Genomic DNA, 14,667 nt, shown 5'->3' with positions numbered 1-14,667 from the left:
GAACTCTGTCAAGAAGTGCGTTTTGACAATTATACCCCTCCAGGTTTATATATAATCATGGTAGAAACATTTATGCAACAGTTATAAAAATATTTTCTCAAATAAACATTGTTGCATGCAAAGGTGGTGTGGTAAGCAGCTGGAGGCAGGAACCTTCTAAAGAGGAAACACACGATTGCTCATTGGCCAGTGTACAACAGTCTGAATTTGGCAGATGATAGAAGTTTGCATGTGGTGTTTCAGAGTTGTTTGTTTGAATATGTTTTGTCCAAAGTCCCACATCTTCAAGACTTCATGTGTCAAGCTAACCTGATACAGTCTTGTTTTATTTACAACAATGTTATGTTTTATTTTTTCTCTCAATTTGTGTAGAAAACATCTCATGTCTATGTACTGAAAGGCTGTGTGGACTGAGATGTCTAGGTTTATTGTTGATACATTTTTTTTCTTTTTGCTTATGAATTCACTTTGCCTTTTTTTTTTCAGTATGCGGTTCTGATTGGCCTGGAAGTCATTGTATAGTCCAAACTTGCCTTGAACTGGGCCTGCTTCTGCCTTGGAGTGCTGGGATTGAAGGCAGGCACTACCATGCCCAGCCAGTTTACTTTGTCTTCAATATAAGACAAAGTAATTTTGTCATTCATTCCTTAACAATTGTTTTTCATTTTTTAAACACTATCCTGAAGAAGAACTTGAAATATGGGTAGATTATTTGACAAAATATTAAACTCCCTTCAAGGGCTTACATGAGTAAGCAGCAAATGCTGGTATGAGAGATGCTAGTCACTTCATTATGGCAATAATAAAAACTATCCATGCAGAATATGCAAAGAAACCCAAGGCCTGGTGGCACAGGCCTGTAAGTTAACTACTTGGGAGGCTGAGACAAGAGGATCAAAATTCAAGGCTAGCCTGAGCTATAGGGTAAGTTCAAGGTCATCCCGGGGAATGTAGTGAGAACTTTTGTTAAAATAAAAATTAAAACCATGGCTGAGATTGTAGCTTAGTGGTAGAGCACTTGCCCAGGATGCAAGAGGCTAAGTTCAACCCCAGAATTAAAAAAAAAAAAAAAAAAAAAAAAAAAAAAAAATCCCCCCAATTTGCAAAGAAAGTGGGAAAACTTGGTTCTGTACCCTCATCTAACAGTTTTTCTCTAAAGAATGTGAAAGAGTTGGGGTTGGAGGCAGGATGTGTTCAGAAAGCTGTAGATAGGTAGAAGACTTTTCCTCTATGCCTCCTTCTGTGTGGGGTGGGGGGCCTGCACTTGGGGAAAGCGTTTCCTTTAAAACTCAAGTCTCGGAAGAGGAGTTTTGAGAGGGGTGAGTCAAAGTTCTCTGTGTGTCTTCTGGAGTTTAGAGAGACTCAGAAGACTAAGGCTGGACTTAGAGACGATAATGGCCACTAGATCAGGAGCTGATGATGTCAGAGCGAAAACAGTGGATCACACTGAAGCATTAACTGATGTAGGAGGAATGAGTCAACCCAATGGGCCAGGTGGACACCATGAAAGGTAGATAGGTGGACGTTATGTGAATGTGTGTGTGTGTGTGTGTGTGTGTGTGTGTGTGCACGGATGTGTTGCATGTGTGTGTGTGTGTGTGTGCACGAATGTGTGTGCATGTGTGTGTGTGTGTGTGCACGGATGTGTGTGCATATGTGTGTGTGTGTGTGTGTGTGTGTGTGTGTGCACGGATGTGTGTGCATGTGTGTGTGTGTGTGTGTGCACGGATGTGTGTGCATGTGTGTGTGTGTGTGTGTGTGTGTGTGCACGGATGTGTGTGCATGTGTGTGTGTGTGTGTGTGTGTGTGTGTGTGTGTGAATCAGTGGTCTTTATTGGGGTTGTTTGCAGGAAGCAGCATGGATAAGGGTGAGTTTCCATGGGCAGGTGCTCCTTCCAGCAGAAGAAAACATCTTTCCCTCCTGCATCAACATTAACTGCATATACACCCTCGGGGAATGGTGGGGCATCCCACGCTGCCTCTCTCACTGCTTCTGACTTTTACATTCTTTCTGTCCCATCTTTCATGATGATCCCCAAGCCTTGGAGGAGGGGACATAGCTGGCCATTTATGGCTGTCATTTAGGGCCAGTACTTTGAGCAGTTGTTGAGTTACCTGATGACACCTTTCCTGACTGTGGTAAGATGGAATCTCAAAGCAGTTTGCATTTATATGGGCTAAGATGTTGAACACCTATCCAAATGTTTATTGTCCTTTTTATTTCTTTCTTTGGAAATTTTCTCTTCAGTTCATTAGCCCATTTATTGACCAGATGGTTTCTTTTGCTATTGAACTTTTGAAAACTTTTGTACATGCTCAATAATAAACCCATTTTGTAGGCTTGTTTCTTCATTCTACTGATTGTTTCCTTTGCTGTGCAGAAATGTTTTAATTTCGTGGATCTCATTTGCCAACTTGTCTTAGGGTTTCCAATGCTGTGATAAAATAACATAAGCAGAGCAACTTGTGGAAGAAAGGGTTTATTTTCTCTTACGGCTCCCAGGCCACACTCCACCATTAGGGAACTTAGGGCAGGAGCTCAAGGCAGAAACAGGGAGGGAGGAGGGGATGCAGAAGCCGGGGAGGAATTCTGCTTATTGGCTAGCTTCTCATGGCTCCCTCAACCTGCTTTTTTATTCCATCTGCCCAGATGTGGCACTTCCCCAATGGGCTTGTCCCTCCTCTGTCAATTAGCAATCAAAAACAACAAAAAAACAGTCCCCAGGCTTGCCTACAGGGCAGTGCCTTTGAGGGAGGCAGCGTCTTGAACGAGGTTCCTCTTCTCCTTTGACTCTAGCTTGTGTCAGCTAACAGAAACCTAACCAGGACACAACTTCTGGGATCATTTTCTATGCTACCAAAGTCCTTTTCGAGAGTCCTCACCTGTATCTGCATCTTGAAGCGTTGCCTCTGCTTTCTTCTAGTAGTTTTAAGGATTCAGGTCTCACAACATGTTTTTTTCTTAACTGGAGAGACATATGGGTCTGGTTACATCCTTCTACATGTGACTATCAGCTTTCCCAGCATCACCATTTGAGGAGGCCATCTCTCTTCCATACGTTTTCCACACTTTAGTGAATGCTCAGACTGCTGTAGTTGAGTACGTTTATATCGAGGTCTATTATAGTCCATTGGTGTATGTGTCTGTTTTTGTTACTGTGGCTCTGTAATTTACGATCAATTTTTGAGATCTATTTTAAGAATTCAGATTGCTTTGTCTGTGTGGAGGCTTCTTGAAGACTTGACTTTAGAAGCACTTTTCTCCTAGTCCTGTGAAGAATTTTGTTGGGTATTGTGTTGTATCTGGAGATCATTTCTGTTACTATAATATAGTCATTTTTACAATGTTGACTCTGCCAATCCATGACCTTATGTCGTTTTATCTTCCAGTATCTTCATTGTGAAAGCTTTTTACCTAGCTGGTTATGTTTATTACTGGGCATTTTATCTTTCTGAAGCAATTGTGGATGGATTTTTCTTCTTGTTTTTGTATGTTGATTTTGCATGTAATTTTGTAGCTCATTTTCAGCTCTTGGCACAGCATACTTTGAAATGTGTTGACATAGACTACAGTTTGCCTGGTTCTTGCTTATCCATGGAGCTCCACTTTTCAAATCCAGGTTGTGAGAATTCATTTTGGGTCCCCTTGGTCTTCATCAGTACATTAGTCATTATGGAAGAGTTTCCTAGTAATGAAGGCAAAACAAACTGGTTCTTCACCTGCTCATTGCTCACCTTCCTGTGGCTACCTGGCAGCAAAAGAGTCAGCTCATACATCTGCGACCAGAATCCTACAAGATGATTAGATGTAATTATTATTATTATTATTTATTTCTGTGATAATTATGGACAGACCTTTTGAGAGGAAAAAATGTTTAGTTAAAAATTTAGTTACGCTTTTATTTGTTTATTTATTTAGTTTATGTGTTTGTGTGTGTTGCATGCATAGAAGTCAGAGTCTCCTTGTGGGACCGGGGTCCTAGGGATTGAACTCAGGCTGTCAGGCTTGGGGGCAAACACTTTTATCCATAGAGCCATCCCATGAGCACTAATGAGTTTTAAGAACTCTAATTTCCACACAGTATAGGCTCATATGTTAGAGATGACCTTTCACACAAGGACATTATAAACTCAAGTGCCATTTAGGTTTTAAAATATTCCAGATTGTACAGCTGCTCATCAGTCTATTTCTTATCAGGGTTGGGTCTCATTTAATTCAGTTCCTCTTATTCACCTGACCCCTGCCTCATCTCCCAGTGGTGCAGACTTGTGCAGTAGAATCCCTTACAGCTGAGACGGCTTGTGTGGTGTTGATGTTCACTATCAACAGTAGCGATTACACACAGATGGCAAATGGTGGCCATCTTGCAATATACTTCTGTAATCATCTTTACAGATGGAAAATGTAATGATGAAATGGAGAGAGTGGTTCTAACACACAGGAAAATATGTTCCAACAGCTGCTATCGCCAAACAAGCTGGACCAAGTTTAGCATCAGGGATTGGCGGGAGCTTTTCATCTCTCCTTTCAAGGCAGGGTCTGCTTTTCAGATTTTTCCATGTCTCTTTCTGCACCAACTAACTTTCTTTTTCTGATTTGGCAATTCTTACTGTTTTTAACCACTAATTAAAAAAACAAAACAAAACCAAACCCAAATCTTACAAATAAGGGGCTGAAGATACAGGTTGGTGGTAGAGTGCTTGCCTACCATGTTTGAAGCCCTGGGTTCGAGCTGCAGCACTGCATATAACTGTACAAAAAATATCACTCAATTAGCAAGTGACACTAGCCAGATTGCAGGTGACGTGGCTGCTTGTAGGTAGTGTGCACCTGTCCCCACAGTGTCTTCATTCCTTTCCTCTTTCCTGGTCCCATTGGCCGTCAAGCTTTTAAAAGGAGGTGTTTTCTTTGCAAGATTCTTAGCTGTACTTTATAAGAAAATGTTGACTCCACATTTTAAGAGCCCCAATGTGAGGCTTTTTAAAATTCATTTGCCTGCTGTCATTTGTTTGTTAATTCAATGGCCTTGATGAACAGCAGTGACAACAGTTTCTGGGACCTCATTCTGTTTTGTCTCCTTTCTGCATCTCTTGAAGGTTCTTATTGTCATTCCATTTGCTATTGGTTGCATTTCAGATAAGAATTGTCATTATATCCTCTTCTTCATTGATTATAAACTTTGCAATGAAAATAGCAAAATTAATTTTATCACATAGTACCCTGTAGAAGGAACCTTAAAAGTTCTTATTAATAAAATCAAACCCGAGGCCAGTTATTGGGGTGAATACTGGAAGGTCAGAGAGACAGAACAAGCCACAGCTACCTCACCTCACCGGATCCTCAGTTGGTCTTGTCTCCTCAGACTGGAGGCCTCTGAGTCCTCATCCAGAATGGGTCTCAGCTGAACTGCTTCTCCAAAGCTTAACCAGGCCAAATGCTTAACCAGCCAAATGCTTAACCAGCCAAATGCTTCTAGTTTCTGGTCCTCACGCCTTATATACCTTTCTGCTTTCTACCATCACTCCCTAGGACTAAAGGCTTGCTTCCTGGGATTAAAGGTGTGAGTCACCATGCCTGGCTGTTTCCAGTGTGGCCTTGAACTCACAGAGATCCTAGATGGATTTCTGCCTCTGGAATGCTAGGATTAAAGGCATGTGCTATCACTGCCTAACTAGTGGTTTTTCTGTTTTCTGACCCCAGATAAGTTTATTAAGGTACACAATATTTTGGGGAACACAATACCACCACAGTACCCAATAAGGAATCGTTAAAATTCCAAAATAATTGCTTCTTGGAGCTTCATTTTCTCTTGCTTCCATACACATGAGTTAGCCTTACTTCTTTGCCTCTCACAGATAAAATGTCTCCACCAAATACACTTTCCTTTCCAAAGACCCCAAATCCTATCATGCAAAGATTGAGTCATTCCTCTTAGGCTGAAATAAAGTTTGAAATAAAATCTTACAGTGACTTGAGAATCTCTTGACCTCCCTACAGCTCCCAATGATGTCACTTCAACACTTCCCAGTGATTTGCTGTCAGGTGTAGCTGAAAGTTTTTCTGTGTCCCGCCTGGTCCTGCAGACCCAAATAAACACACACAAGCTTATATTATTTTTAAACTATGGCCATGGCAGGCTTCTTGCTAGCTAGCTTTTATATCTTAAATTAACCCATTTCTATAAATCTATACCTTGCCACATGGCTTGTGGCTTACCAGTATCTTTACATCTTGCTTCTCCTGGCTGCAGCTAGCAGTGTCTCCCAGCTCTGTCTTTCTCCTACCTCTCACTCTAGTTAGAATGTCCCACCTAACCTTATTCTGCCTCACCATTGGCCAAACAGCTTTATTTACCAAGCAATCAGAGCAGCATATATTCACAGCATACAGAACAACATCACCCATCAGTCAGGTGATAGGTGATACCCAAAGAGGGAAAAATTCTTATTCCTGAAATGGTGATATAATAAGACATTAGCCATTTTTACACACATAGTAACCTCTTCTTAGTGTAGATCTTATAGAAAACAGGAGCAGAGGGGTGGCGATGAAGCTCATTGGTGGAGCTCCTGCTGAGAATGGCTAAGGCCCCGAGTTCAAGTCCCAGAAGAACTAAATCAAACACTTGCAGATAGGGATGGTGTGCAGAGACAGTTCCATGATCCCATTATTTTTCTAGAAAACTTCTAGTTGGAGTAGTTTCCCAAAGCCTGGCCAAAGCATAAAACAAAAACAAACAAACAAAACAAAACAAAAAATCACGACGCTCACTCTATCAAAAATAAAACAATAAAACACCTTTTGCTCCAAAATTAAAGAATACTGGAGATATGCTACAGGTTACCAGTTCCAGAAGTTGCTGGTTGAACTAGAACTGGAGACTGACTGACAAGTCTTCATACCACAGGCTGGTCAGCAGATGAGTCTCCCCAGGCAGAGACAGGAGACGTCAGCTGCAGGGTTGAGCTGGAAAGTCATATTGAGTAGAGGTGGGAGAGGTGTTTGGGGCAGACAGAGAGGAGGGAGAAAGAGAAGGGTGGAGCAGGTTCATGGGAAGAGGTAGAAGTGAGAAACCACAGAGTCCTAGGAAAGGACACCAGCAGGGAGAGGCAGCTCAGGCAGATCTTCAACCTCCCCCCCCCAAGCTCTGTTTTGCACACTTCTTGATACTGACTCTATGCAGTTCCCACACCCTGGGACCTCCCCACCAATGAATTAGAGAAAGCTTCTGCTCTTACACAGGGGGACTATTTTCCTTTTCCCCACTATTCAAGCAGCAGGGAGGTCTTCTGTGTTCTCTTTGTTCACAGGATCAAGTCTCTAACCTCAGAAATCTAAAAGAAGAAAAAGCCAAGGCTTAACATTTGAGCTACAGACACACGGTAGAGGCAGTCAGTTTGAGAAGAGAACATTTTGAAGGATCAAGTGCCAAGATTCCAACATCCCTAGACCCCCAGAGGGAAGATGCGATTACGAAAGAGTAAGATTTGTAAAGCCAGGGCTAAGCCAAGATACTGATACATTTCTCTCTTTTACCCAGGAGTGAGTGAATCAAGTTTTTACCATCAGAGGGAAATTGGGACTGGAAAAAAAAGAACTCTATTTGTTGAAAAATTTGAATTTAAAAACAGCTTGAAAAGCAAGAATTGTATTTTTTTTTTTTTTTTTACTTACCTGAGTTTATAGTCTATGAAAACTGTCCTTAGAAAACATTGCAATTTCAGGTGGAAAATGTTACAAAGAATTAAAAATTGATTCCCTCCTCCAATGTATAGACTTATGTATCATAGACATATGGGGTATGTCTGTTTGCTAAGAGCTCTTCAGGAGTCTCCATTGAAATTTGTAAACATTCCCATTTTGTAGAGGAGGAAACTGAGGCCTAATAATTTTACACACACACACACACACACACACACACACACACACACACACACACACAACTGAGACTAAGTCTCATGTATCCCAGGCTGGCCTTGGAGTTGTTAACTTGGCCAGGATAACCCTAGATGCTTGATCCCTTGTCTCCATCTTCTGAGTGAGGGGATTCCAAGTGTGTACCACTGCAGTTGGGCAGTAGGTTTATATGATTGTGGTGGTTTGAAAAAGAATGGCCCCCAAAAGCTCATAGATTTGAGTGTGTGGTCACCAGGGAGTGGCACTATTTGAAAAGATTAGAAAGTGTGGCCTTGTTGGAGGAAGTGTGTCACTGGGGTGGACTTAGAGGTTTCAAAAGCCCAAGCCGGGTCCAGTGTCTCTCTTACCCCACTGCCTATGGATCAGGATGTAGAACTCTCAGTTACCATGGCTGCCTGTATGCTGCCATGCTTCCTGCCGTGATGACAGTGGACTAATCCTCTCAACTGTAAGCCAGCCCCAATGAAATGCTTTCCTTTACAAGAGTTGCCATGACCATGGTGTCTCTTCACAGCAATAGAATACTAAGACAGAAGAACAGGGATTGAAAACAAGGCATGGTGTAAGCGAGGCAAACACTCTACCAATTGAACTACATCCTCAGCCCTTGAAGCTTAATGATTTCAAGGCTTATGGTTTCCAAGCTGTTACACCAAGTTCTGCCAAAATACAAACATGTAGCTCCCTCTACTAGGACTAGAGTGCCCCCTATGGGGTGGTGCTCTCCAGGCCCTCATTCTTATTTGTGAAGCTCTTCAGCAAGATCAGGGACTTTGGAAGCAAGTTTGGGTTTTAAATCCATCTGGCTCCTTAAACATGAGAACTTCAGACTCCTTAATGCTGGCATTACAGGAGTGTACACCATTCTTGGGTTCAGAACTTGGGAAAGTTAAACACTTTGAGCCTAGGAGGAGTCTCTTCTAAGACTGGTCTAAGAATTAAGCAATTTAGCATCTAAGTTGCATACAGTGGGCACCCATTTGATGGGAGTTGAATGGACTGCATAGTTTTTGCACCTCCCTGTTCATATGTTTAAATCACACAGCTTCTAAAGGACAGTGTGATGAGGTGTGGTCTGTGGTAGGTGGGTAAGTCCTGTGGCTGGGACCCTTAGGAAGGCGATTAGTGTCTTCATATTTTATATTAATTTATTTTACTTATTTTAATCATAATTTATTTTAAGTTCGAAAGAGACCCCCTCAGCCCTTCTACTCTGTGAGGTCATGGGTGGAAGGCACTGAGCATGACCCAGAAAGTGGCTCCTTATTAGGCATGAATCTACTGATGTTTTAATCTGGGACAGTCTAAAAACTGGAGGGAATAGACTTTATTACTGCTGTTAAATTGATGTAAAGAGCCAGAGATGAGGTCTCCTCTGTTGCCAGTGCCTGGCTCAGAGGAGACACTGTTTGCTGAATAAATGAGCACATTAGAACTGAACCAAACCACCCATCCTCAAGCATTAACGACAGTTCCTCAGAAAACAACATTTAGTCTATAAAATACAGACTTCTGAACTGAAAGAAATATTTTTGATAATACCCTTTTAACTGAATTAGGGGAAAACAAAGATATTTAAACCACTTGTTGCCTTTTGGTTCCTGCCCATTTTTATTTAGAAAATATGCCCATACAAAAGCTTCCCGTGTGGTAACCCATTAGACCATTCACCCCAGTTCTGTGAAGTTCCTTCTCATTCATGTGGAATGCTGTAAGCCAGGATCAGTTCTCTGTGCCCTGTATTTTTCCATTCTTCAATTGCTCTCTTGTTACATTGACTTAATTAGGGATTGGCTACTTATCAGGCCCCTGAAGAATCCTTTTTTTGCCATTTTCTGTTTTCCAAAGTTTAAGGAGGGAGGAGGTCTCATTTGTATTTTTCAGATGCCTCTGACTGCTCATTCATATTCATGAGCCCTCAGCTGGGCTGTCTCTGGGTGACTTGCTCCTAACTGGTTGGCTATTTTCTCAAATCCTTTGCATCTTAGTATCAACTTCCCCAACCCATAGGAACATGGGCAGCAGGTGAACTCTTCATCACTGGAAGGCTACTTGCTTTAAAATATTAACCATTATTTCCTCATAGTAGCTTTCTAAATATTTCACCTATAACTATTCATTTTTTTTTTCTCAAGACAGGAATAGCAGATGTCTCATGATGACTTTCCTTGGGATCTCCATTTGGTGGATAAGAGCTTGACCATGACAGTCAAGCAGAGTTTCTAGTCCCGTTGACACTTCCACGAAAAACCCAGCTCTAGCAGGAAACCTGCTGAGCCAACTTAGCAAGAGGCCTTGGCTCTAGACATCTGACCACCTCGATACCTGATTGCAGCCCTACCCTTTAGATGGCTGAGGCCTCACTGCCCTGGACTGTCTGTATCTAGAATCTGTCTTGTTTGCCCAGAATCATCCTTACTCCTGCTGTGTCTCAGTACTTTTCCACCCACTGACTCTTTCCTGCTCCTTGGCTATAAGTTTCCACTTGAGCACGCTGTATTTGGAGTGGAGCCCAATCTCTCTCCTCCCCTTCAGCATCCCATTGCAGTCACCCCTGAACCTGCTGTGATGGTCCTCAGTAAAGCCCGTCTTCCTCTGCTCTCATGAGGGCTGTCAAATCTTTCCTTAATGACTGGGAGAAGGCCCCGGCCTCCCTTAATTTTATGTTTATGATTTGTGCTTGTGATTTGTTTCTTGGACTTCAGCAGTGCTGTTGAGGAGATGGCTGGAATTGACAGTTTTTACAGTAAGTTTAAACTTCCTCCAATGTTCATGGAAAACAAGTTAAGTTGTCCATGACTTAACTTGACCCACTCAGGTTGTACGTTCACTTTTGAATGAGCAGCTGTGGCAACACCCAAGGGTTCGTCTCTAAGTGGCCTTTTCAACTAGTAATTTCCTCTCACGGGCTTGAGCTGCTTCTCCCATCCTTCCTTCTTTCCTTCCCCTTCCTCAACAGTTTACCAGTGATCCCCCATAGTTAACTGCCTTAGAGCAAGGGATGTGTATTTTCATTGCTCACAATCACATCACAGGAGGCATCCACATTCTTCATGATGTGCTCCTGGCATCTGGATTTAGAACTCTGGACACATGGTCTTAGAAATACAACATAGCAAGAATGTGGAAGAGGGACCTACATTCTGTCATAGATCTGCAGAGTTGACAGATTCGGGTTCCAACTAGAACTCATAATGTGCGACCTCAGAGAAATGATGCGGTACACATGTAGCAGTTAAAACGATGGACACAGGCATCATAAAACCTGTCTTAAATCCTTCAGCAACAATCAGTAGCTTGAGGTTCAGTTTTGTCCTTCATGTATTAGAGATGATGATGATGATGGTGGTGGTGGTGGTGATGATGATGATGAAGATAAATGATACTTAACTCATGATATCAATATAAAATTTAAGTGAGGGAGTAGCTGGGATACACAAGACATTAAAAACACACAAGCTATTTTTTCAAAGATTTATTTACCTATTTATTTTATGTGTATGTATGTTTGTGTGAAGTATGTGAACCACATGTGTAGGAGCCTTAGAAGGTGTTAGACTCCTGGAACTGAACTCCAGGCAGTTGTGAACCACAGCGTGGATGGGAACTGAACTCTGGTCCTCTGTAAAAGCAGTAAGTGCTTTTACTGCCGAACCATTTCTCTAGCCCTCCACTGTTCTTCGTTTTATATGTTAATGCCCTAGCTACATTCAAAATAAATATAAAAAAACTAATGTGGCTTTGCTGAGAAACAAGTATAGATTAGGAAATTATATAACTATATTACACACACACACACACACACACACATACATATATATATATACATACAATCTCTTAACTATAAAGGGATTCTGAGTTTTGAAAACATATTTTAGAATCATATCTTTGTGTGGAGGAAGTCCCCTCTTCTCTCCATCTTTTCTCCTTTGTATTTCTTTAATTGGATACTATGAATGAAGCATTCAGGGCCATTATGCAGATTGTACTTATTATATAAAATCTATTCTTAGAAAAGTATTCTGCTCTCCTATTCATTCATGAAATTAAAGAAGTTGGTTTGATTCTTTATGGCAATTAAATGGATGAGATTACCAATCCTCTTTTGTCTTGGTGCTATACATCTAACTGCAACCCTGTCTCATCTACATCTGGAAGAGTGGAGGGACCAAGATGGAGGGGGGCGTTTGGAGACCCCTAAGCAAGTGTGCTGTTTTCTGAGAAGCTGATTGAATGTTTTCACGGGAAGCTCTTGAAGTAGGGAGAAGAAAGCTCACTGTTAGTGGCCATTTTTGTTATTATCTTCTATGCTAGTTATCTCATCCTGTTCTGGACATAATTTTGCCTAGAGAGCAAAGTGCTTTTCAAGTGTATCTGCTCTGAAAGGTCCATAGAGCTGACTAGTGCACGCGCGCGCGCGCGCGCGCGCGCACACACACACACACACACATACACACACACTTACACACACAGGTTCCTGGTAGGAATGTGAAGAAGACTAAAACTCCTAGGCAACTTCAATTAATGTTCTGGAGAAGGGCACAATCAGGCATGTCTTCACACAAATTTCAGTTTGCTATTAGAAGCAGTAAAGCTAAGCAGAGACACATGGAATTATTGGAAGACTTTTTGCCCTTGCTAAAGGTTTTGGGTTAGCTGTGCTATAATGAGACATGAGTTAAAGCAGGAAAATATTTAGAATTCAATAGAATTTAACAAAAGAAGATAATAGCAGAATGTAGTGGTGTACCACTGGATTCCTAGGAACTTGGGAGGCGAAGGCAGGAGGATTACTTGAATTTATGAATTCAAGACCAGATTGGGCAACCCAGAAAGATCTCATGTCAAACAAATGGCAGCAAAACCCCACGGACCTCAAGATGCTTCAAAATAGGGGAAAAACAAAGACCAAAAAAGAGTACTGGCCTGGAGTGGACTGACACTTTGTCACTCCTCATGGCGGGGAGTCCAGGTGTCAGGGTGACGGGGTGTTGGGGTGGGACGTCACTTGTAGTAAAAGTGCCACGAGTTGAGACACAGGGCACAGGGCCGACTGTCCACCCTTTCATGCCTCCTGCACACACTAGGGCTGGAGCAGTGCTGAAAACCACAGAGGAGTCTGGAGAGCTCTGAGTGAGGGCTCGGTGGTGATTTAATGGAAAGAAAATTGACCTGCCAGCTTCACTCACATTTTAGCCGCCCTGAGCATTAGAAATTTTCTGCCCATATTAAGGTAACATCACTTCTATGTACTTTCTATTCAGCCCTTCCAGGTCAGCCTTCTGGTGTGATATAGAACAAATCATATCCTTCTGCATGACAGCTCCTCCAACACTGAAACATCCAGATTACATTTCCATTCTTACCCTGCACCAAGTTTCATTTAATAAAGCATTTCTAGTTTTGGCTAGGAGGTGGTAGTGCACACCTTTAATCCTAGCACTTGGGAGGCAGAGGCAGGTGGAACTCTGTCAGCTTGAGGCCCTGGTCTACAGAGCGAGTTCCAGGTTAGCCAGGGCTACAATGGGAAAAAATATTTCTTCAATTTTTCTTATGTTGTATTTCATAGACATGTTTTGCTTTTGGCTTCTGTAGGCAATAGAGCTAATTAAGGAACCTTTTGAAGTGTTGGACTGTATGAAAGACTTCAGCATGGAGTGCAGCTTCAGAACACGGAGGATTCCCTTGTCCTAGCTGCTGGCATTCTTTTAGTAGAGAAGGTATTTCCAGTGAAGTTTCTAGTAGTCTCATCTCACCATAAACTCAATCTGAACTCTTACCAAAAAAAAAATAAAACAAAAAAACCACCCCAAACCCCCAAAACAAAAACATAAACAAACAAACAAGCAAATAAACAAAACCAAAAACAAAACTGAAAACAAACAACCCCTCCTAGGTCTCAGGGCTTGGGAGATGGCTCACTGGTAAAGAGTGTGACGTACAAGCATGGGGATCTGAGTTCGTATCTCCTGACTCTTGTGAAAAGCTGAGTGCAGAGCTGCAAGCCTGTGATCTCGGTGCTAGAGGGGCAGAGACAGGGGATCCTGGGCCCAGCTGGCCAGTCAGTCTAACTGAATCAGGGAGCTCTAGGTTCAGTGAGAGACTGTCTCAAAAGCCAAGACAGTGAGAAGCTGAGGAAGACACAGATACAGACACACAGACACACAGACACACAGACACAGACACAGACACAGACACACACACACACACAGACACACACACACACACACACGCACACACACACACACACACATGCACGCAAGCACCCACTTGCACACACACATGCTTGCCCATGTGTGCATGCACACGCACAAACACACACACCTCATGTACACATTCACATATATGTATACACACATACTTCCTTCCCCACATTTGTGTAGGAGCACACATACACACACACACACATCATTGAATATCAAAGGGTTTGTGGCTGGGTTGGTGATTACATTTCTCTTTTGGTAGCCTGCAGAGTACCTTTCTTTACTGAAAATGTTGGAATGTTTATGGAGAACAATCTATGGTTTTGGCAACAGCCTGGGTTGATTGGGGGTTCCCATGGGACCCTTTTGCCCAACAATTCAATTAGATGTAACCCAACCCCAGTACTCCAGTTGGTGCCCTGTCTCTCCCATTATTTGGCAATTTCATTTATATTGTCTTCATATATGTATGTATTTTAGGAAGAATCTACTGTGTTAGGTTTCTACACCACCTTCAAAAGGCCCTTAAACTTAGCTGTCTCTCTC

The sequence above is a fragment of the Peromyscus leucopus genome, chromosome 6 (genome assembly GCF_004664715.2).
Source record: "Peromyscus leucopus breed LL Stock chromosome 6, UCI_PerLeu_2.1, whole genome shotgun sequence".
NCBI lineage: Eukaryota > Metazoa > Chordata > Mammalia > Rodentia > Cricetidae > Peromyscus > Peromyscus leucopus.
The sequence above is the reverse complement of the archived record's forward strand: the minus strand, read 5'-3'. Positions refer to the sequence as shown.